Source organism: Chlorocebus sabaeus, chromosome 8, assembly GCF_047675955.1.
Source record: "Chlorocebus sabaeus isolate Y175 chromosome 8, mChlSab1.0.hap1, whole genome shotgun sequence".
NCBI lineage: Eukaryota > Metazoa > Chordata > Mammalia > Primates > Cercopithecidae > Chlorocebus > Chlorocebus sabaeus.
The window spans coordinates 86,842,010-86,868,602 of record NC_132911.1 but is presented as its reverse complement, the minus strand read 5'-3'; positions in this window follow the sequence as shown (position 1 = coordinate 86,868,602).

Here is a 26,593-nt window from a genome sequence, read left to right as displayed (position 1 = left end):
TGTAAATTAACCAACACCCCATTATTTTAAAAATGCTCAAATTTGACTTTTCCTACCTAGATATAATAGCTAAAGCCCCAGAATGAAGAGAATAGTCCTAAAGAATGCTACTGTAACATCTTTGCTAGAGATTCTAAACAGTAGCTCGGAACTGGTTTGGCAGCCCTTAGAGTTTATCACCAAATTTGATCTTAAATATAAGAGTATTAAAAAAAGATTAAATAGAAATTATCAGTGAGCGAGAATTTCTTTGAAGATAGTGCTCTGAAGACTTCCCAAATACCCATTACTGCCTTAGCCATCTAAGCAAGTCTGAGCATACTTCCTACGCCACGGCTGTGCAACAGGGAACACTGGGTTTGGTGCCTGACATCAGAATGCAAAAAGGTGAAAAACAGGAGTCAGGTAGGAATGCCTGTCATGGCTGAACAAAAGAAATGAAGAGGATTAGTAACAATTCTTCTTTGAATGTCTGATAGAATTCTGTGGTGAATCTGTCTGGTCCTGGACTTTTTTTTGTTGATAATTTTTAAATTATTATTTCAATCTCGCTGCTTGTTATTGGTTTGTTCAAGGTATTTAATTCTTCCTGATTTAAGCTAGGAGGGTTGTATTCTTCCAGGAATTTATTCATCTCTTCTAGGTTTTCTAGTTTATATGTGGAAAGGTGTTTATAGTAGCTTTGAATGATTTTTCATATTTCAGTGGTGTCCATTTTAATACCTCCTGTTTAATTTCTTAATGAAGTTATTTGGATTTTCTCTCTTGTTTTCTTGGTTAATCTTGCTAATAGTCTATCAATTTTTTATCTTTTCAGAGAACCAGCTTTGTGGTTTTTTTTTTTTTATCTTTTGTGCTGTTTTCTTTTGTTTCAATTTCATTTAGTTCTGCTCTGATCTTCTGTTGGATTTGGGTTTGGTTTGCTCTTGTTTCTCTATTTCCTTGAAGTGTGACCTTAGAATATCAGTTTGTGCTCTTTCATTCTTTTTGATGTAAGCATTTAGGGCTATGAACTTTCCTCTTAGCACCGCCTTTGCTGTATTCCAGAGGTTTTCGTATGTTGTGTCATCATTGTCATTCAGTTCGAATAATTTTTTAATTTCCATTTTGATTTCGTTTCTGACTCAATGCTCATTCAGGAGCAAATTATTTAATTTTCATGTATTTGCATAATTTGGAAGGTTCCTTTTGGAGTTGATCTCCAGTTTTATTCCACTGTGGTCTGAAGGAGTGCTTGATATAATTTAAATTTTCTTAAATTTATCAAGGCTCGTTTTATGGCCTATCATATGGTCTATCTTAGATAAAGTTCCATGTACTCTTGAATAGAATGTGTATTCTGCAGTTGTTGGATGAAATGTTCTGTGTGTATCTGTGAAGTCCATTTGTTCCATGGTATAGTTTAAATCCATTTTTTATTTGTTGACTTTCTGTCTTGCTGACCTGTCTAGTGCTGTCAGTGGAGTATTGAAGTCCCTCACTATAATTGTGTTGCTGTCTATCTCATTACTTAGGTCTATTAGGAATTGTTCTATAAATTTGGGAGCTCCAGTGTTAGGTGCATTTATGTTTAGGATTGTGATATTTTCCCATTGGACAAGAACTTTTACCAATCCTTTTGACACTGTTCCACAAGACAGAGAAAGAAGAAAACCTCCCTAATTCATTTCATGAAGTCAGAATTACCCTAATACCAAAACCAGGAAAAAACATAACCAAAAAGAAAACTACAGACTGATATCCTTGATGAACATAGATGCTACAATTCTTAACAAAATACTAGCAACCGAATTCAACAACATATCAAAAAGATAATCCACCATAATCAAATGAGTTCCATACTAAGGGTGCAGAAATGATTTAACATATGCAAGTCAATAACTGTGATACACCACATAAACAGAATTAAAAACCAAAATCACATGATCATCTCAATAGATGCAGAAAAGGCGTTCAACAAAATCCAGCATCTGTTTATGATTAAAACTCTCAGCAAAATCAGCATACAAGGGACATACTTTAATGTAATAAAGGCCATCTGTGACAAACCCACAGGAAACATAATACGGAATGGGGAAAAGTTGAAAGCACTCCCTCTGAGCACTGGAACAAGACAAGGATGCCCACTCTCACTTCTCTTCAACATAGTACTGGAAGTTGTAGACAGAGCAATCAGACAAGACAAGGAAATAAAGGGCATCCAATTCAGTAAAGAGAAAGTCAAACTGTCACTGTTTGCTGACAATGTTATAGTTTACCTGGAAAACCCTAAAGACTCCTCTAGAAAGATCCTAGAACTGATAGAAGAATTCAGCAAAGTTTCCAGATACAAGATTATTGTAAACAAATCAGTAGCTCTTCTATACACTAACAGTGACTAAGCAGAGAATAAAATCAAGAACCCAACCTCTTTTAAAATAGTTGCAAAAAAAAAAAAAGAAAGACTTAGAAATATACCTAACCAAGGAGTCAAAAGACCTCTACAAGCAAAACTAGAAAACACTGCTGAAAGAAATCATAGACAACACAAACAAATGGAAACATATCCCATGCTCATGAATGGGTAGAATCAATATTGTGAAAATGGCCATACTGCCAAAACCAATCTACAAATTCAAGACAATCCCCATCAAAATACCACTATAATTCTTCAGAGAATTAGAAAAAACAATTCTAAAATTCATATGGAACCAAAAAAAAAAAAAAAAAAAAAAAAAAAAGCCCACATAGCCAAAGCAAGACTAAGCAAAAAGAACAAATCTGAAGGCATCACGCTACCTGATTTCATACTATGCTTTAAGGCCATAGTCACCAAAAAGTATGGTACTTGTATAAAAATAGACATGTAGACTAATGGGGCAGCATATAGAACCCAGAAATAAACCCAAATACTTACAGCCAACTGATCATCAACAAAGCAAACAAAAACATAAAGTGGGGAAAAGACACCTTATTCAACAAATGGTGCTGGGATAATTGGCAAGCCACGTGTAGGAGAATGAAACTGGATCCTCATCTTGCACCTTATACAAAAATCAACTCAAGAAGGATCAAGGACTTAAATCTAGGACCTGAAACTATAAAAATTCTAGAAGATAACATTGGGAAAACCCTTCCAAACATTGGGTTAAGGAAGGATTTCATGACCAAAAATCCAAAAGCAAATGCAATAAAAACAAAGATAAATAGCTGGAACCTAATTAAACTAAAGAGCTTTTGCAAGACAAAAGGAATAGTCAGCAGAGTAAACAGACAACCCACAGAGTAGGAGAAAATCTTCCCAATCTATATATCTGACAAAGGACTGATATCCAGTGAGGAAAAAAAAAAAAAAATCCCATCAAAAAGTGGGCTAAGGACACTAATAGATAATTCTGAAAAGAAGATATACAAATGGCCAACAAACATAGGAAAAAATGCTCAGCATTATTAATGATCATGGAAATGCAAGTCAAACCCACAATGCAATACCACCTTACTCCTCCAAGAATGTCCATAACAAAAATAGATATTGATATGAATGCAGTGATCAGGGAATACTTCTACGCTGCTGGTGGGAATGTAAACTAGTACAGCCACTATGAAAAATAGTATGAAGATTTCTTATAGAAGTAAAAGTAGAACTACCATTTGATGCAGAAATCCCACTACGATGTACCCAGAAGAAAAGAAGTCATTATTCAGAAAAGATACTTGCACCTGCATGTTTATAGCAGCACAATTCACATTTGCAAAATGGTGGAACCAACCCAAATGCCCATCAAAGAATGGATAAACTGTGGTATACATATACGATGGAATACTACTGAGTCATAAAAAGCAATGAATTAACGCATTTGCAGTGACCTAGATGAGATTGGAGACTATTGTTCTAAGTGAAGTAACTCAGGAATGGAAAAACAAACATTGTATGTTCTCACTGATATGTGGGAGCTAAGCTATGAGGATGCAAAGGCATAAGAATGATACAATGGTCTTTAGGGACTTGCAGGGAAGAGTGAGAGGGAGCGAGGGATAAAAGACTGCAAATATGGAGCAGTGGATACTGCTCAGGTGATGGGTGCAGCAAAATCTCACGAATCACCACTGAAGACCTTACTCATATAACCAAACACCACCTGTACCTCAATAACTTATATAAAAAAAAATTAAAAATAATACAAAAATAAATGAAGAGGATTGTGGTGGGTGCATCTTGCATTTTCAGTTCCTAGTTATGCAAAGCAAAGGAGCAAACATTTTCCCAAGGACAGCATGAACACCAATGCCTGATATCATTCAATAGGTAATTTGGGAATCTCTAAAAGAGATCTGCCTACCAAAGGGAATCAGAAAGGCTGATTTCCTTTTTATTAGAAAGACTGTTTGACTTGTCCAAGGAATGCATGGGGGAGATTTAAGAAGTTAGCTGGAGGTTGCCTTGCCAGGAGCCTTGAAGAACAGTAATAATAGCCTCAGCCACATACAATTTTGTCTTTTTCATCACATGTCCCCTCTGATCCTGATCCTGCAGGAGGACTGAAATAGAGCCTAGTGAGTATGGGAAAAGGTGAAATAAAGAAGAGGATAGAAATTATCTGTGCTGACATTTCTTCCTGCAAATTTCAGAGCCTAGACCAGGCCCGAGCTGGGAGAGTAGGTGAGAATTGGGTTGGAATTTAACAAAGTGGGGAGCATTTTAAATAGGATGAGAGATTGAAATATTTATATTAGATGTATTGATATTACATTATATTGATATTAAATGAGATATTCTTAAACCTGAAAATAAGACTGCTTATGAACAAATAAAATTCATCAGAAAAAATAAGAACTGTGCCATAGATATCAAATGACAGAGAAGGTTTAAAATGTAGTGATGAAAAGGAACATTTGACAATTACCTTCATAATCAGAAAGCCTTTTTCTTTGTAAGCTATTGGAATTCTGATATCATATTCTGTTTCCATTTCATTCTAAGGGAATTATTTTTCCAAATTTGTTTTTTAACCTGTTACTTCATGTATTTCATTTTGATTTCTAATTATTTTTAAATAAAATAATCCCTAATTTCTCAAGTTTCTAGAAAATGTGTATGGGTTGTTGATTTTTGTTCTCACAGTAAGCATTTCAAAATACTTTCTGTCTCTGATTGTTTAGTGCTAAATTTCTTTTTTTTTTTTTTTTGACATTTTTATTTTATTTTATTTTATTTTTTTAATCCTTTTCTTTTTTTTTTTTAATTTATTTATTACTATTAAACTTCAAGTTGTAGGGTACATGTGCACAACGTGCAGGTTTGCTACATATGTATACTTGTGCCATGTTGGTGTGCTGCACCCATCAACTCGTCATTTACATCAGGTATAACTCCCAATGCAATCCCTCCCCCCTCCCCCCTCCCCATGATAGGCCCCGGTGTGTGATGTTCCCCTTCCCGAGTCCAAGTGATCTCATTGTTCAGTTCCCACCTACGAGTGAGAACATGCGGTGTTTGGTTTTCTGTTCTTGTGATAGTTTGCTAAGAATGATGGTTTCCAGCTGCATCCATGTCCCTACAAAGGACACAAACTCATCCTTTTTTATGGCTGCATAGTATTCCATGGTGTATATGTGCCACATTTTCTTAATCCAATCTGTCACTGATGGACATTTGGGTTGATTCCAAGTCTTTGCTATTGTGAATAGTGCTGCAATAAACATACGTGTGCATGTGTCCTTATAGCAGCATAATTTATAATCCTTTGGGTATATACCCAGTAATGGGATGGCTGGGTCATATGGTACATCTAGTTCTAGATCCTTGAGGAATCGCCATACTGTTTTCCATAATGGTTGAACTAGTTTACAATCCCACCAACAGTGTAAAAGTGTTCCTATTTCTCCACATCCTCTCCAGCACCTGTTGTTTCCTGACTTTTGAATGATCGCCATTCTAACTGGTGTGAGATGGTATCTCATTGTTGTTTTGATTTGCATTTCTCTGATGGCCAGTGATGATGAGCATTTTTTCATGTGTCTGTTGGCTGTATGAATGTCTTCTTTTGAGAAATGTCTGTTCATATCCTTTGCCCACTTTTGGATGGGGTTGTTTGTTTTTTTCTTGTAAATTTGTTTGAGTTCTTTGTAGGTTCTGGATATTAGCCCTTTGTCAGATGAGTAGAGTGCAAAAATTTTCTCCCATTCTGTAGGTTGCCTGCTCACTCTGATGGTAGTTTCTTTTGCTGTGCAGAAGCTCTTTAGTTTGATGAGATCCCATTTGTCAATTTTGGCTTTTGCTGCCGTTGCTTTTGGTGTTTTAGACATGAAGTCTTTGCCCATGCCTATGTCCTGAATGGTACTACCTAGGTTTTCCTCTAGGATTTTTATGGTATTAGGTCTAACATTTAAGTCTCTAATCCATCTTGAATTAATTTTCGTATAAGGGGTAAGGAAAGGATCCAGTTTCAGCTTTCTACTTATGGCTAGCCAGTTTTCCCAGCACCATTTATTAAATAGGGAATCCTTTCCCCATTTCTTGTTTCTCTCAGGTTTGTCAAAGATCAGATGGCTGTAGATGTGTGGTATTATTTCTGAGGACTCTGTTCTGTTCCATTGGTCTATATCTCTGTTTTGGTACCAGTACCATGCTGTTTTGGTTACTGTAGCCTTGTAGTATAGTTTGAAGTCAGGTAGCGTGATGCCTCCAGCTTTGTTCTTTTGACTTAGGATTGTCTTGGCGATGCGGGCTCTTTTTTGGTTCCATATGAACTTTAAAGCAGTTTTTTCCAATTCTGTGAAGAAGCTCATTGGTAGCTTGATGGGGATGGCATTGAATCTATAAATTACCTTGGGCAGTATGGCCATTTTCACGATATTGATTCTTCCTATCCATGAGCATGGTATGTTCTTCCATTTGTTTGTGTCCTCTTTGATTTCACTGAGCAGTGGTTTGTAGTTCTCCTTGAAGAGGTCCTTTACATCCCTTGTAAGTTGGATTCCTAGGTATTTTATTCTCTTTGAAGCAATTGTGAATGGAAGTTCATTCCTGATTTGGCTCTCTGTTTGACTGTCACTGGTGTATAAGAATGCTTGTGATTTTTGCACATTAATTTTGTATCCTGAGACTTTGCTGAAGTTGCTGATCAGCTTAAGGAGATTTTGGGCTGAGACAATGGGGTTTTCTAAATATACAATCATGTCGTCTGCAAACAGGGACAATTTGACTTCTTCTTTTCCTAACTGAATCCCCTTGATTTCTTTCTCTTGCCTGATTGCCCTAGCCAGAACTTCCAACACTATGTTGAATAGGAGTGGTGAGAGAGGGCATCCCTGTCTTGTGCCAGTTTTCAAAGGGAATTTTTCCAGTTTTTGCCCATTCAGTATGATATTGGCTGTGGGTTTGTCATAAATAGCTCTTATGATTTTGAGGTACGTTCCATCAATACCGAATTTATTGAGCGTTTTTAGCATGAAGGGCTGTTGAATTTTGTCAAAAGCCTTTTCTGCATCTATTGAGATAATGATGTGGTTCTTGTCTTTGGTTCTGTTTATATGCTGGATTATGTTTATTGATTTGCGAATGTTGAACCAGCCTTGCATCCCAGGGATGAAGCCCACTTGATCATGGTGGATAAGCTTTTTGATGTGCTGCTGAATCCGGTTTGCCAGTATTTTATTGAGGATTTTTGCATCGATGTTCATCAGGGATATTGGTCTAAAATTCTCTTTTTTTGTGGTGTCTCTGCCAGGCTTTGGTATCAGGATGATGTTGGCCTCATAAAATGAGTTAGGGAGGATTCCCTCTTTTTCTATTGATTGGAATAGTTTCAGAAGGAATGGTACCAGCTCCTCCTTGTACCTCTGGTAGAATTCAGCTGTGAATCCATCTGGTCCTGGACTTTTTTTGGTTGGTAGGCTATTAATTATTGCCTCAATTTCAGAGCCTACTATTGGTCTATTCAGGGATTCAACTTCTTCCTGGTTTAGTCTTGGAAGAGTGTAAGTGTCCAGGAAATTATCCATTTCTTCTAGATTTTCCAGTTTATTTGCGTAGAGGTGTTTATAGTATTCTCTGATGGTAGTTTGTATTTCTGTGGGGTCGGTGGTGATATCCCCTTTATCATTTTTAATTGCGTCGATTTGATTCTTCTCTCTTTTCTTCTTTATTAGTCTTGCTAGTGGTCTGTCAATTTTGTTGATCTTTTCAAAAAACCAACTCCTGGATTCATTGATTTTTTGGAGGGTTTTTTGTGTCTCTATCTCCTTCAGTTCTGCTCTGATCTTAGTTATTTCTTGCCTTCTGCTAGCTTTCGAATGTGTTTGCTCTTGCTTCTCTAGTTCTTTTAATTGCGATGTTAGAGTGTCAATTGTAGATCTTTCCTGCTTTCTCTTGTGGGCATTTAGTGCTATAAATTTCCCTCTACACACTGCTTTAAATGTGTCCCAGAGATTCTGGTATGTTGTATCTTTGTTCTCATTGGTTTCAAAGAACATCTTTATTTCTGCCTTCATTTCGTTATGTACCCAGTAGTCATTCAGGAGCAGGTTGTTCAGTTTCCATGTAGTTGAGCGGTTTTGATTGAGTTTCTTAGTCCTGAGTTCTAATTTGATTGCACTGTGGTCTGAGAGACAGTTTGTTATAATTTCTGTTCTTGTACATTTGCTGAGGAGTGCTTTACTTCCAATTACGTGGTCAATTTTGGAGTAACTACGATGTGGTGCTGAGAAGAATGTATATTCTGTTGATTTGGGGTGGAGAGTTCTATAGATGTCTATTAGGTCTGCTTGCTGCAGAGATGAGTTCAATTCCTGGATATCCTTGTTAACTTTCTGTCTCGTTGATCTGTCTAATGTTGACAGTGGAGTGTTGAAGTCTCCCATTATTATTGTATGGGAGTCTAAGTCTCTTTGTAAGTCTCTAAGGACTTGCTTTATGAATCTGGGTGCTCCTGTATTGGGTGCATATATATTTAGGATAGTTAGCTCTTCCTGTTGAATTGATCCCTTTACCATTATGTAATGGCCTTCTTTGTCTCTTTTGATCTTTGATGGTTTAAAGTCTGTTTTATCAGAGACTAGTATTGCAACCCCCGCTTTTTTGTGTTCTCCATTTGCTTGGTAAATCTTCCTCCATCCCTTTATTTTGAGCCTATGTATGTCTCTGCGTGTGAGATGGGTCTCCTGAATACAGCAGACTGATGGATCTTGACTCTTTATCCAGTTTGCCAGTCTGTGTCTTTTAATTGGAGCATTTAGTCCATTTACATTTAAGGTTAAGATTGTTATGTGTGAACTTGATCCTGCCATTATGATATTAACTGGTTATTTTGCTCGTTAGTTGATGCAGTTTCTTCCTAGCCTCTTGCCATGTTTTATCCCATAGATTACAAAAAAATAAATATCCAGTGATCCTTTTATTGTTTTTGCTTAAATCCCTTAAAAGAGGATATTTTTAATAACTGTCATTTTCCAAAAAGCGGTATGGAGATAGTTTCATTATCTCCTGATGAAAAGGCAAAATTGTCTCATAGAACTAACATTTATAACTTTTTGAATAAACGTATACATTGACCCTTCCTAGTCTTAAAACTTAAGATTTATATTTGTCTCATTGAAATTCCTTCCTCAGGAAACCAATCCTCAGGCAAGGTAGTGAAACTTACTGTTCATCACACCCAGAGAATGAGATGCCAGAACCTCACCCATCATGGTTGCTTCCTTACCCCTCCCTAATTCCTGCTTTCTCACCTTCCCAGCTGTTTAATGTATAAATCCCTCAACTTTAGTTAGCTGGTGAGATGGATCTGAGACTTTATCTCCCATTCTCCTTGGCTGCAGCACCCGATTAAAGTCTTCTTCCTTGGAAATACTTATTGGCTCAGAGACAAGAAAACAAACAAACAAGCAAAACATTGTTTTTCTTTGCTGTTGCTCATTATTTCCATAGCTTTCTTCTTCAGCTGCAATGCTGGAATGAATTCCACTGAATATCAGTGATGGGCATTTGAAAAATGCATTAATTTTTGCATCCTTGCTAAATACATAATCATTCAGTAATTGAAGCATACAATTTTAGTCAACACAATTGCTGAAATTGATTACACTTTTACTGTTATTATTTTATTTCCTTTGAAGAATTGCAGAATAAAAAAAAAAAACTTACTGATATATGTGACTGAATTATTCCTATTTTATAACTTTCCATTAAAAGATTTTTAAGACAGCACCAATGAACTAGAGTAGAAATTTATTCCACAAATTACATGGTATCAAAACGATACTTATTTTATACTAAAGATAATTTTCATATTTATTCATAAATAAGATATATTTCCAGCTGGTCTCTTCCAAGGTTCTGTATATGGTTGTTTAAAATAATTTAAAACATAACAGATACTTTTGATGGATAATAAGCATTTTTACATTCTCTAATAAATTTTAGAAGATATTAGGGGCAATTCTAAAAAAAAAAATACAGGTAAAGGTAAATAGCTTCAGTGATACATAATTTCCTAACAGGAGATGAAACAAAACAATTTTTAAGGTCCCTTTCTCTTCTATGATTATTCAAAATTCTTGACATTATTCTGTCTATGCTGCTGAAGTCATTGCTGGTATCAGATATATCTAAGTTATAAACACTATTTTTACTTAAACTTTGATTAAATGAGTTCAGTCATCACATCTTGTAGCCGCAGAGCTGTATTATCTCTTGGTCTTTTGTTTCCAGGTAGAATTTTCATGTGATCTATTGCTATTTAGAACAAGATAGCATTTTGAAATTTAGGTCTATGTCAAATATATAGGATTTGTCTTTACATATGAAGCATACGCATAAATCATTTTAAACATTTTTTTGTAAATCAGAACACTGTAAATTAGAAATTGTATGATTCTTAAAGTCTTATTTTCAAATGTACATAATTAAATGAGACCAACATTATGATTCTGAGATCATTTATAGTCTTCTATTATAAAACATATATTCATTAATAGCTTTTATTTTTTACTTATAAAATGCATACTAGGTTAGTTTGAATGCAGTTTCATGCCAATGTGGTTATACATTAAATACATTCCCCTTTGTCTCTGAGTGAATGATTCTGAGGAATATTCAGAGGGTAATAAAATGTACTAACAAATTTAATTTCTTATTATTTACTGAAATCAATTTAGAATATCCACACAGGTCTAAATCTTTGTCTAATAAGTACCTATTATCTATCTATTTGGACCCTTTATATGCTTTTCAGGAAGAAAAAACAAATATTTTGGGGACATCAGTAGGAAATGAAGAACTTCAGTAGCACTCAAGCTCTGTTGCAGTCACATGCATTCCACTTGACACCGACATTTTACCTGAATATGTAGCCCTGATATTCTATAAACAACATTTATTAGATATTGTCCACCAGGGCAAACAACGTATACTTCCAAGTACTTCATTGTTTGAAGGGCATTAGCATCCTGTAATTTGTAGAGACTCTGGTCTTCATGATTCTGTTTTATAAGCTACTAGATAAGCCAAGCTAGTAACTTACAACTCCAAATCACAAACCTTATGCAATTGAGAGAAAAGGCATTTATTCTTTCACATATAATATTATGGCAATTTCTGGGGAATCACAGCATGAATAAATACAATAACTTAAGTTTATGTTCTTTCTATTATAAATTTGGAGAGTTAGGAGGCAATATGAGCTGCACTCAGTTCCGAGAATGTATAGTGAAGATCAAAGCAGAAGGAATATGTATATAAATCCTTACAGAAAAATATATATTTCCAATACTAAAAATATTACTGTATTAATATATAATGAATACAGAATATATGCAATGTATTTACTCTGTGTTGTATATTATTATATATCACTATATACTTGATATATTATACATATAGCATCCATAATATTTAGACTAAAAATTGTATAAGAAACCTAGGGAATGCATGGGCTTGATTTTATATATGATACTTTCTCAAAAATAAATTACTGCCCTGTTTCAACAATTAATTTCTGAGTCTAAAATCTAGTACTTTGATGTGTCATGCAAGGGATTATATTTCACATTGTGTATGAAATGCAAGATATTTTGGCACCAATTTCTCATACTATAAAACATTATGTTAATTTAATACTCTCTGAATTGTGTATTATATATAAATATGTTGGCATCACTAAATATTTTGAGTGCAGACTTAGCTACTATAGCTCAAATAGCTCCTTAATTATAATCACTACACAAATTATTCTGTCATAGCAGTAAGTATAGTATACTGTAAAAATGAGTGAAAATTATGTTTATAATAACAGAAATCTTGAGTTTAAATTGCTACTACATTTTCACTATGAAGAATTATTGTAAAATATGAAATTTAATGGTGAATGTTAATGTAAAATCTCAAACATTATTTAAAGTGCCATCTCTGTGTTACAGTATAGTTACATGGATTTCTTTTTTCATGCTCCTAATGGAAAAAATTTTAGGATAACTTTAGAAAATGGAGGACCATATTACAGGCAGAGATATTAGAGTGTTTATTACAACACAAATGAGAAAATAAAAATTTAAAGTAATAAGTGACTTTCTCAGAGTCACAAAACCAGGTAATCAGAGAGCTGTAATCCAGTTGTTTTGCAGTACAATAGCAAAATATTCACGGACTATAGACATGGCAGTTTTTTTAAATCTTAATTCCGTATTGTACAGGCTTTTTGCCCTTGACCAGTCATGTAACCTCTCTCAGCGTTATTACAAGAAAAGCAACAATTAAAAAAAAACAAGAGTGATGATAATAATGCATCACAGGTTTTTGTGAAAATTATGTAAGACAAGTTTGGAAGCACAGTGGGTTTAGGCCTTAGTTTAGTGCTTTGCACAGAAGTGTTTAATAAATATTACCTACTATTTTTATTATATTTGTTTCTATTAATATCATGGATCCTTGTACAGTACCTGTTTCACTGGACCTGGTTACCAAACTCAGCCATTAAAGAAGTTCCCCAATTACTAGTTGTATATAAGTATCCAGCATCATCATCATGTAGATGATGTCAGTGGATATCATCAAGTCAGAGTCACCAGACATACATTCTGTCTCTCAGTAACATGGTTTATGTGCCCGACAGGGATACATTAACTCTGGCCCATTCACATAATTCACCTACAATAAATTCCCTAAAAGCTCAATTCTTTCATACTCTTCTTTATACCTAAAACAGCAAAATTCCAAGCCTGTTTTCAGTCAAATTGTTAACTATCTGGTGGCTGTACTAGGCTAAACAATTAAATATTGTTCAAGAAAAGTCACACAGACCCTTTGACTTTCACACAGGTCTTTCAATTCATAGAATTCTTCAACACTGCCTGAAAGTTCTCCCACATTTCCCTAGTATGTTATTTCTCTGTCTCCAAAGCAACTAGTTCCTACTTTCTCCTCACACTGCGAATTTTCAGTTCTACATTCTGTAACTTTTCACCTGCAAGAACTAAAACATTGTCTCAAACTTCCTTGTGAAAGTCAAAACAATCAATCAGGAGTTCCCTCATTTTGCAAGCAATAAACCAATCTGCATGTGTAATCTGGACCCACTCTCTCTGCATTTTCTCCAATTACGATATTTTTGGTCATCGACGTGCTTCCCTCCCCTATGTCTTTCATAGGTTTGAAACTCAATATTGTTAAGATATTAATTCTCTTCAAATCCATGTATAGATTAAATACATTTCTAATAAAATTACAAGCAGAATTTTAGAAGAAATTTTCAACCTGCACCCAAACTCATATGCAAATGCAAAGGGCAAAAATATATAAAATGACTTAAAAAGAAGAAGATGGAGGGCCAACAGTACCTAATTTTAATATTTATTCAAAAGTTACATTTCTCAAAATGATATGGTATTGGCATATAGACAGTTAGATCAATGGAACAGAGTAAATAGTTCAGAAATAGAGCCACATATGTATGGTAAATTGATTTTCAACTAATATGTAAAAATATAGTAAAAACAATCTTTTCAATTGTTAGAATAATTATATATCCATATGCCAAAAACAACTTTGTCCATGCCTTTATTATATAAAAAAATTAAGTCAAAATGGATCATTCCTAAATTGGATGCCTAAAATGTAGGAGCTTTAGAATAAAACATAGAGAATATCTTTGTGCTTGTGCGTTAGGTAAAAACACCAAATAATCCATTAAAGAACAAAACGAAAAGTTGGACTTCATAAAAATAAAAGAAAAAAGCTTCTATTTTTGAAAGATATTCTTGAGATGAAAATATAAAGCACAAATCAGGAGAAATACTTTCACACTATACTTGTTATAATGACTTGCATGTAGATTGTATAAAGAACTTTCCAAACACTATAAGAAAACACGAAAAAACAATTTTTTTAAGTGCCAGATTTTAATATATACTTCATCAAAGTGGAAAAACGAAGGGAAATCTTTCTGGTCCTGAAAAACCAAGTTTAATTTTGACTCCAGTTAGGACTTCACATTCTGCCTAAAGCAGAATTAAAACTGCTCCTTTTGTGCTTCTATAATACCTCTTTAAGTATAATACTTCTCATTGTATTACAGTAATGCATTTATATATCTAAGTCCTCTATTGTAAATATAGGATGAACTGTACATAATTTTCCACCTTGATCTCCTTAATCAACTACTACCAAAAATACTAACAAACAACATGGACTTGAACTCATAGTAACTACTACTTAAATTTTATGGTAAATATAAATAATGCAAAGTGATACAATAATAGATTGTATTTATTGTCGCTCAACATATGATAATGGGATGACTGTAGGTATTGTTCATGTGGTATACTTACATTGGATATCAGGGACTGCATTTGGTATTCTAGTGAATGAAATAAAGGCATAATGTAAAATCTAATTATATATACTGATCCTAAATTTAAGTAAGAAACATAGATGGAGGTAGTAGAATAGTCTAAGAAATGCTAGCTTTAATCTGTCCTTTAAGAAAATACATTTTTAAAAATTTTGATTTGGCAGAAAATCATTGCTACAGTTTTTATTTGAGAAATATAAACATGATTTTATATATTACCATAAACATATTTCAATTGAGTATATTCACCAAAGCGGATTCCAGATCATCCTAAGTCTCCAGTCAGCTTTCATTTGGGGCTCTAGACTCTTTTCATTCTATCTCTGTTCATGGCCCTTTTGAAATCAAAGGAAACTCCCTGTTCAAATCAACAATATGAGGGAGGGTATGAAACTGAATAGAAAAAGTGACCTTTGAGATAGCATTGCTCTTGAAATTGAGAAGTTATCTTGGTTATTATAGAACTCAATGCAACATATTTCCTATTTCAAGGGCAGTAAAGTTATGTCTTAAAAAAGTGTTCCTGAAATTGCCTTTCATATTGAGCCACATACTGGTGAGTTAAAACTGAATTGAGATTTTAGGAATGAAGATTATGAAAAAAATGTAAACAAAGTTGCTTTAAAGAAGGTTTATGAACTGGTTGTTAACTGCAATAATGATTTTGAAACTACTGGAATATACCAAACAGAAAACAACTACCATTTCAATTTTTAAATCACTTCAGAAAACTAATATATTAAAACTTAAAATACAGTGGCATTGGCCAAGGAGGGCGGATCACCTGAGGTCAGGAGTTTGAGATCAGCCTGACCAACATGGAGAAACTCATCTCTACTAAAAATACAAAAATTAGCTGGGCATGGTGGTGCATGCCTGTAATCCCAGCTATTCGGGAGACTGAGGCAGGAGAATCACTTGAACCCTGGAGGCTGAGGTTGTGGTGAGCCGAGATCGTGCCATTGCATATCAGCCTGGGTAAACTCTGTCTCAGAAAGGACCAAACTTTGTCTCAAAAACCAAAACAAAACAAAACAAATATAGTGGCATTAATTACATGTGCAATGTTGTGCAACCATAACCACTAACTACTTCTAAAATTTTCCATTACCCCAAATAGAAACTCTGTACCCATTAAGCAGTAACTTTCCTTTCCCTGCATCCCAGCCCCTGGTAACTTCTAATCTACTTTTTGTCTTTCTGAATTTTCCTATTCTAGATATTTTATATACATGGGATCATACAAATCTTTCCCTTTATGCTTGGCTTATTTCACTTAGCATAATATTTCCCAGGTTTATCCATATTGCAGAATACAACCCAATTTCATTTATTCTTATACCTGAATAATAATTGCACGTATTTATCACATTTTTTTTATTCATTCATCTCTTGATGAACACCTGACTTTTTTATACCTTTGGCTATTGTAAATAATGTTGCTATAATCATCTGCATGCAAGTATCTGTTTAAGTCCCTAATTTCAATATGTTTCTTTATATTTACAAGTGAAATTGTTGGGCCATATTTTAACTTTATATTTAACTTGTTAGAAACTGTCTAATTGTTTTCCGCAGTGGCTTCATTAGTGTGGATTTCCACCAGGAAAGTATGACGGTTCTAATTTCTCCATATTCTCCCCATAATTTCTTAATTTTAACAGCATTTTATGGTTTTTTTCAGGATATTCTACATATAACATCATGTTATCTATGAATAAAGATAACTATTTCCTTCTTTCCATTTGAGATACCTTTTATTCATTTTTCTTTCTTAATCACCCTGGTGAGAATACTCAATACTATAGAATAGAAGAGGTAAAAGCAGATATCCTTGTATTTTTTCTTACCTTAAAAATTGGCTTTGGGTCACCTACCATTGTATGATGTTAGTTGCGGATTTTTAAAAATATGGTCTTTATTATGTTGCAAATATATATTTCTAATGATGTTTTAATGAGTGGCTTTTTTTCATGAAAGCATTTTTGAATTTTTCCAATTTATTTTTCTGCATCAATTTAGTTGACTACATATTTCTACTTTCCTTATATTAATGTGAAGATAGACTGATTTTTGTATGTTGAACAATCCTTGCTTTCCCAGTATAAATTTTACTTGGACATGGTTTGTAGTCCTTTTAATACATGGGCTAAATTATGTTTATTAGTATTTTGTTGAGGATTATTGTACTTACATTGATTAGGGATATTGTTGTATTTTTTGTTGATTGTAAGGTCTTTGTCTGGCTTCAATTTCAGGTATCATATTCAGGCCTGGATAATGCTGGCCTTACATAATAAGTTAGGAAGTGTTTCTCCTTTCTCATATTTTTTAATAGAGTTTTAAAAGGATTGGTATAAATCCACCAGTTAATTTGACAGTGGTCCTGGGCTTTTCTTTGTTCAGAGATGGTTTTTGCTATTGTTTTTGTTGTTTTTAACTCATTCAGTATGCTTGCTTGTTAGAAGTCTATTCATATTTTCTATTTCTTCTTGAGTCATTTTGGAGTTTGAATATTTTCCAGAATTTGACCATTTTATCTAGGTAATTTAATGTGTTGGCACACAATGTTCATAGTTCAGCCTCATAATCAGTCTTATTTCCATGAAGTCAGTAAAATGTCCTCTTTTCATGTTTGAGTTTAGTAATTTCATTATTTTTTTCTTCTTAGTCAGTCTAGCTAAAAGTTTGTCACTATTGGCCGTGAGTGGTGGCTCACGCCTGTAATCCCAGCACTTTGAGAGGGCGAGGTGGGCGGATCACAAGGTCAGGGCATCCAGACCATCCTGGCTAACATGGTGAAACCCCGCATCTACTAAAAATATAAAAAACAATTAGCCGGACGTGGTGGCCGGCGCCTGTAGTCACCGCTACTCGGGAGGCTGAGGCAGGAGAATGGCGTAAACCCAGGAGGAGGAGCTTGCAGTGAGCCCAGATGGCACCACTGCACTCCAGCCTAGGTGACAGAACACGACTCCATCTAAAAAAAAAAGTTTGTCAGTATTGATATTTACAAAGAGTCAATTTTTGGTTTTACCAACTTTCTCTGTCAATTTTTAAATTTATCTTCACTCTAATCTTTATTATTTTCTTTCTCATGCTTGGTTTTCTTTTCTTTTCTTTTTCTTTTTTTTTAATGCTACTATTTTGAATATAGTCTGCTATTCTGTTTCAGGGTCCTTAAATTTTACAGTTTTGTTATTGACCCGAGATTTTACTTCTTTTTAAATGTAGCCGTTTATAGATATAAATTCTACTTTGAGTACCATTTTTACTGCATCCCATAAAGTTTTATATATTGTGTTTTTGTTTGTATTTTTTCAGGATATTTTCTAATTCCTGTTGAAATTTTTCTTTGAAAAGTTGGTTAAGAGTTAAGTGTTGTTTGATTTCCATATCTTTGGAAATTTTCCAGTGTTCTTCTGTTATTGATTTTTAGGCTTTTCATTGTGATCAGAACAGACATACTATATGGTGTCAGTCTTTTAAATTTATTAAGACTTTTTTTATGGCCTAAGATGCAGTCTATTCTGAAAATATTAAATTTATTAAGACTTGTTTTATGGCCTAAGATATAGTCTATACTGGAAAATCTTCTATGTGCACTTAAGAACAATATATAGTCTCATTGTTCAGCTCCCACTTAAGAACAAGATGTATTTTCATTGTTCAGCTCCCACCCGTAAGTGAGAACATAGTGTTTGATTTTCTGTTCCTGCATCAGTTTGCTAAGAATAACGGCTTTCAGCTTCAACCATGTCCCTGAAAAGGACATGATGTCATTCCTTTTCATGGCTTCCTAGTATTCCGTGGTTTATATGTTTATATGTACCACTTTTTTTTTTCTTTCTTTCTTTCTTTTGAGACGGAGTCTTGTTCTGTCGCCCAGGCTGGAGGGCAGTGTTGCAATCTCGGCTTACTGCAAGCTCCACCTCCTGGGTTCACGCCATTCTCCTGCCTCAACCTCCCGAGTAGCTGAGACTACAGACGCCTGCCACCACACCCGGCTAATTTTTTTGTATTTTTTAGTAGAGACGGGGTTTCACCGTGTTAGCAGGGTGGTCTCTGGTCTCGATCTCCTGACCTCGTGATCTGCCCACCTCAGCCTCCCAGAGTGCTGAGATTGCAGATGTGAGCCACCGCGCCTGACCTATATGTATCACATTTTTAAAATCCAGTTTATCATTGCCTGCACATGTAACCAGGAACTTAAAAATAAAAATTTTTAAAAGAACAATATATATTATGCTGCTATTGGGTGGAGTGTTCGCGATATATGTTCTTAAGTCTAATTGATTTGTAATGTTGTTCAGGTCATCTATTTCCTTATTGCTCTTCTGTCTGGTTGTTCTATCCTATATTGAAAGTAGGATAGTGAAGTTTCCAATTGTTGTTGTAGAAGTATCTTTCCCTTTTCAATTTTGTCAATATCACATCATGTATTTTATGGCTTTATTGTTGGGTGTGCATAAAATTGTCATATCATCTTGATAGATGAAATCTTTTATCTATGTATCATTTCCTCTGCCTCGTGTACACTATTTTGATGTAAAATCCCTTTGTCTGATAATATTAAAGCCACCCCAACTATTTTAGATACTATTTGCATGAAATAGCTATCTCTGTGTTTTTACACTGAAGTCTTGTTGTCTGTGTGTGCAAAGTGAGTCTCTTATAGACAGCACATAGATGGATTTTTTAAATTCATTTTGCCAGTCTTTCATTTTACTTGGTTAATGTAATTCACTTACATGTAATTACTGATAATTACATATTTATGACATTTTGCTGTTTCTGTATGTCTTATATTTTCATTTCCTAATCTCCATTACTTTTTATATTTATTTTTTATAGTACATCACTTTCTTTTCTATATATTTTAAAAATTATTTTCCTATTGGTATTCTAGGAAACTATATTTAACATATTAAACTTATAACCTGGTCTGAATAATACCAATTTATTTTCAGTAGCATGCAACACTGTTTTTATACATCTCTACCTTCCCCCTTTATATTTTTCCTGTCAAAAATTATGTCTGTATGTATTAATGTTATACAAATTGATATAGTTTTATAATTATTATTTTGTGTATTTGCCTTTTAAATCATATATAGAGATAGAGAAGTTATAAACCAAAAGTACAATGATATAGGACTTTATATTTACCTATGCCGTTATCTTTCTCAATGTTCTTCATTTCTTCATATGGCTTTGAGTTACTGTGTAGCATCCTTTCATTTCATCCTGAAGGATTTCCTTTAGCACTTTTTGTACAAATTTACTAGTTACACACTTTCTTATAGTTTGTTTATTGGCAAATATATTAATTTTCATTTATTCTTGAAAGATAGTTTTGCTGGATGTAGAATTAGTAGTTGACAGGATTTTAAAAATTCTTTCAGCATTTTAAATACCTCTTCCCACACTTCTGACCGCTATGCTTTCTGGTGAGAAAACAGCTATTCCTCTTAGTTAGAATTCCTTGCACCTGACATGTGGCTTCTGTCTTGCTGCTTTCAAGATTTTCTTTTTGCCTTTGGCTTTCAACAATTGAACTGTAATGTATCTCAATGTAGAATTTTTTGATTTTTGTCTAGGAGTTTTTGAGCATCTTTCACATGTAAGTTCATGAATTTCATCAAATCTAAGAAGTTTGGGTCATTATTTTTTCAAATATTTTTCTGCTTTTTTTTTCTCCTGCAATTCCCCTGTTGGTATGTTTGTATTTGTGTATGTCCTTCAGGTTCCTCAGGTTCCACTCATTTTCCTCATTTGTTTCTGTTTTTTCTTTCTCCTCCCCAGGCTAGATAATTTTAACTGCCCTATGTTCAAACTTTGGTGATTCTTGCAGGAACTATTTTTCCTGCAAATGAGCCATATTTTCTCATTTCTCTGTATGCATAGTAACATTTTGTTGATAACGGAACGTTTGAGTATTAAAGTATAATTCTGGAAATCAAATTCTTCTCAGAATTTTTTTCTGTCACTTATTGAGTCCTGAATGTACCCATTTGTATGCTAACTTTTCCAAACTATTTTTGTAAAGTCTGTGATCTCTGTTGTGTAGTCAATGAGGTTTCTCTGTGTCATCTCTTTGGTCTATGACCTGACACAGATTTCCTTAAGTTTCTAGATGCAAACACACACACACAAAAGTATGCTTCCAAAAGATGCTGCTGGGAAGGCCACTGCATCCCTAGGGAGCCAAATCAAAGGTAGGCATCTGTTGTAGCACCTCAGGGAATCACCAGACCAACTAAATTACACAAACCTGAACCATTGGAGAACAAGTTCTTACTGTCTACCGTGGTACCAAATAGGGCTCTAGGAATATGGTCTCCTATCCCCACAACCACAACAGGGACAAGGAATGGGGTTGGGAGCTGGTCCTACAAGTTGGTCTCTTACTAAAGTTCAGGACCCTATTCCTCCATCAGGTACTACCCTTGACTCTTCTCGTATTATTTTTTTTCAGTTTAATTATTGTTATGGTTGAGGAACTGAACCCTGAAACTTCCTGGTCCACCATTTTTTTTTATGATATTACTCCCACCATTTTGTTTTATTTAAAAAGTATATCTTTCTTTATACCATTTTGTCCTAAAAATTGTTTTGAGTTTAGAGTATTATCAAGAATTGCAGTATCAAATTTCTAAAACATGTTTAGGACATAACAAATAACTTCACATAGCTTATTATAGTCCATCCTGATTTTTTTCATGAACAAGGTCTCATTTTATTCTCATACTTGCATGGGTAACTATTATTCAAGTTTCATAGATGACAAAGATTAAGAAAGTTAAATGATAAATTCATAACTTGTAAATGGAAGAATCAAAATGCAAAATCAAGTCTCCTGAGTCTGTATCCCATATACTCTCAACAATATAGTATTGCTAAAGCCTAGTATCTGATGATTTGAATAACCTATAAACATAAGATGTATAAATTGCATTATTTATATAATTTTTGAAACTATTTCATGTTTATTGCCAAAGTTGTCATTGTTGTTTTCACATTAGGGAATAAACATTTTTTCAATGTTTTACATATTAAAGGCAAATATCCCAGGAGGTGTACTTTCATTTATTTCACTAGCTAATTTTAAAGTTGAGAGACACATCAAAACACTCATATCTAAAAATAAGAATAGAATATCAAAAACATAGTTCTAAGTTTCTATTTTACTCATGGAACTTTTCAGTATAAAAACAAGTTACTTATCTGAAAAGATTATGCATTTTACTTTTTTATTTTTTTGTGAGAAGCAGCATTATATTATGATACATCTCACTTACATAAATAACAGCAACTGACTGGGTATGATTGAGCCCAGCAGTTCGAGACTAGCCTGGGCAACACGGTGAAACACCATCTCTACAAAAATTACAAAAATTAGCCGGGCATTCTGTTAGTGCATGCCTGTGAGTTCCAGCTACTCGAGGGGATGAGGTGGGAGAATCACTTGAGCCCAGAAGGTCAAGGCTGCAGTGAGCTGAGATCACGCCACTGCACTCCAGCCTGGGTGACAGAGCAAGGCCCAGTCTCTTAAAATGAATAAATTAAAATAAATTAAAACATAACAGAAACCTGGGTACTCAATAGCCTGATCAGTCCTCTTTAACATTAAATGTTTCTAAGCCTTGGCATTGAAGTCCTCCTTGTTGCAATCAGAATGTCATTTGATATGTAGCATATAGTTACTGAATTTTTTGTTATGGGATGGCTTTCTAAAAAAGTTATTAGAGAACAAATGTGATAACTTGCAGTGACCAAAGTAACAGATATATTCTGGAATAGTTACAAAAAATGAATGCTGCAAAAAATGACTAGCAAAAGTAAATTTAGTAAGATATTAATTAGTCCAGTATTAGCTAATAAAGAAATTAAATGAATATATATTCCTCTTTGGATTACTTATATGTACATTTAAAAATGTATTTATTTGAGGGAAAAGTATAGCTTTCGTTCAAATAAACATGGCATTTCAGTGTATAGTTTTAATAAATGCTAACTTGTTTCAGTCTACAGAAGAATGTGGTTAAAAATATAGAAACTAATTTTACAGTGGGGTCTAAAATTCATCATTTTAAATTTCAGTGTGGTATGAAATACATATTAGAATAGAAAAGTAATATTAAGCCAATTAAATTAATAACATGTAAATTAGTGATTATTTTGAGTATTGTTATAAAGAAAAAAACAGATAATTTGAACATCCATCAATAAAGGCATGAGTGGACAAATTATCATGCTATTGCCTGAGGCATTATTGCCCTGATTACTGTCTAGTGATACTCCTCTTCATTCCTAACCATGTCAACTTTTGGTTATAAATGCAGGAATGAATTACATTTACCTTATACATTTACAAACAGAGTTCCCATTTAGATTCCACAATAAGCAGCACTTGTGTAATATTTAAAGGCAAAAGAGAAGAGGAAAGCATATTCTCTGCTGGAAAAGATACTGGCACCTAGGCAGATATGAAGCACGAAGGAGCTTCCAGGTGAGCTCTTATAAATAATCTTCAGCTGAGATAATTGATAGATGCATCCTGTGATTTGGAGCCTTACTGGTTTTTTGGAAGCTGGAAGAGGTTCTCATTATTTACCACCCCCCTATACTTCCAACTGTTTTTTAAACATCTAATTTACTTTATCATATTGCTCCTGCTAAAATAAGTAATTCCAACCCTTGAAGCTAAAATACAATTATGTATGTTTTAAAATTAATGACTTAAATCTGTATGCACTGGCATGGAAAAAAGATCATAAAATATTATTGCATAAAAACAAAACCATGCTACAGAATGATAAATGTTTTATTCAGTTTGTGAAATTATGAAACTGTTTTGATAAACTTCATTCTCACAAAATCTGTTTATACTAAGAAACATGTTTGTGAGGATGGTTCTGGGAGTAGAATGATAAAAGGTCAAAAGGATAATCTTTATCTCTAAATTATTTAAATAATAATCGGAGACTTAAAGATTTTGGAAATACCTGGAAGCCATTTCACTACTTTGAGAAAAATCAAGAATATGAAAAATACACTCTACTCAAGGTAGAAAAGACATGCAGTGGGCATTTGAGGACAATAGGAATCATTAGGAGAAGCTTATTTAACCTTAGCGTATGTCTGGACTTTTCAGTTAAGTGAAGGAATGATTTTCCATATTTTTAAAGACAGTATGAGTCTGGCATTCTTATACTTACAAAAGACGGATTCCTAAATAATACAGAATAGGAGATTAATATTTAATTGTAGACTTGCGTAACCTAAGGATACACTCTATTCCATATTGGGAGATTAGAAATAATTCTTTAGTAGAAAGTATATTAAACTGTTTGCTGTAATAATGACTTATAGTATTTACTTTTAAAAGCAATAGCTTAGGAGGTTTGGAGAAAATGATAGATTCTGGATCATTCTGATCACATGTTTATAGTAGTCAAATATTATCTACTTTACTACAAATAGTATATACTGACATAATTGCAATACCAAATTTTGTAACAAACGTCAATATTTGCTATAGCAGTGCAAACTATTTATGGAAATATGAGAAAATCAGACTCCTCATGTACTATAGTTGGAAAGTTGATTTATATATCCATTCTTGAGGCCAGTTTGACAGTACATAAAATTAAATTTGTTTATATTGTGTACGGAATTTGTTCCTTCCAGTGGGTTCTTGGTCTTGCTGACTTCAAGAATGAAGTCGCCGACTCTTGCGCTGAGTGTTACAGTTCTTAAAGATGGTGTGTCCAAAGTTTGTTCCTTCAGATGTTCAGATGTGTCCAGAGTTTCGTCCTTCCAGTGGGTTTGTGGTCTCACTGACTTTAGGAGTGAAGCCACAGACGTTTGCAGTGAGTGTTGGAGCTCTTAAAGGTGGCACGTCCAGAGTTGTTTGTTCCTCCTGGGGGGTTCGTGGTCTGACTGACTTCAGAAGGGAGGCCACAGACCTTCACGGTGAGTGTTACAGCTCATAAAGGTAGTGCAGACCCAAAGAGTCAGCAGCAGCAAGATTTTTACTGAAGAGCAAAAGAACAAAGCTTTCACAACATTGAAGGAGACCTGAGAGGGTTCCCGCTGCTGGCCCCAGTGGCTTGCTTTTATTCCCTTATTTGGCCCCACCCACATCCTGCTGACTGGTCCATTTTACAGAGTACTGATTGGTGTGTTTACAAAGCTTTCGCTGGACACAGAGCACAGATTGGTGTACTTACAATCCTTCAGCTAGACAGAAAAGTTCTCCAAGTCCCCATCTGACCCAGAAGCCCAGCCGGCTTCACCTGTCAATATCATGTGCCTAACAACATCTGAATTTATATCCCAGGTAGTCTCATTTAGGAATTTTTGTAATAGACCATGACATGCCTGTGAAAATGTTCATTACATCAGTATTGAAAAATATAGTATCATCATCTTGGGAGCAATCTAGATTTCTAATGAGTAAATATAATGAGGTAGATGTACACCATAGAAAAGCATTGAAAACAGCAAACGGGGTGTTCACAGTGATCTGTATAGGTCCTAAATATAGTGGTGAATGAAAATATTAGGAGACGAAATGTAGGGCAGTGCCATTTCTATAAATTTTTATCAATTTGTATAAATTTATAATATATATTAAAAATACATACTTCTAGAAACTACTTAAAAGCTCAAGCGTCCATTTCAAGCCACCTGCAGTAGTTCTCTGTGGGAGGTAGAGTGCAGTGAAAGTGGAGAATATGGACAAATTAAAAGGATATAAACAGAAGTTAAATAAAACGGGAGTTTTGCATGAACTGCTGATTGTATTATTTCTTAAAGTGAGAATGATTAATTCAATTGTTGTCCCGGTGAAACATATTATTAATAATAATAAAGTAATACACCTGAAGATCAAGGATTTGAACTCAGAATTATCTGACATCAAAATTTGTGCTTGTTTCATTGCACCACGTTGCCCTTAAACCTGACTCAACTGACAAAATAAAATCATAAAAAATAATACTATGGCAACTGCAATAAGACAAAAGAGTCTTTTCAAAATATCACAAAATAGTAATTTGACATCTCCTAAAGAATAGAATTCAAAACCGACAATCATAGAGGTGATCTATCACAATCAAAATGTTGAGGATTTGGGGGTTGTAGGGTCAGCAATGAAATCATATTTTGTAGAGATTTATGATGGGATTTCAATTTAATTCTCTCCAGGCTATTAGTGGTAACAAAGGTTTGTTTCCATATATCCAGGGGCTTTGTGGTTAGCAATATATCATCCCACTTTTATTTTACACTCTTTCAATTGCTCTACACTATAGTAAGGTCAAAAGTGCTGCTGTGAATATCTGCATCTTCCTTGAGTTATAAAGTACATAGATAAATACACTTTACATTGTGTATACAAAGAAAAAAATTGATACAAATAATCTACAATTTGCTATTATTTGAACATTTGTTACAGGTAGAATTTGGGATGAGTTCAATTAATATGTTCAACATGTCCTAAATAGGCAATATTACAATGTCCCTAATTTTTTTTTATTTTGTTGTCCTTTGCATATGCTACCTCCTTCCCCAAATATGAATTTAGACTGCATCCTATATCTGGATAACTTTAACCTCTCATTTGCAATCATCGTGTCAATAGTTACAGATATTACCACTTGAGACTTCAGACTGGTGTTTCAACCCCTCTTTTGAGGGATATGCACTTCATGCTTGACTCCAGTATTCACTGTCCTGTTAATGAATGATTTATTTAGTTT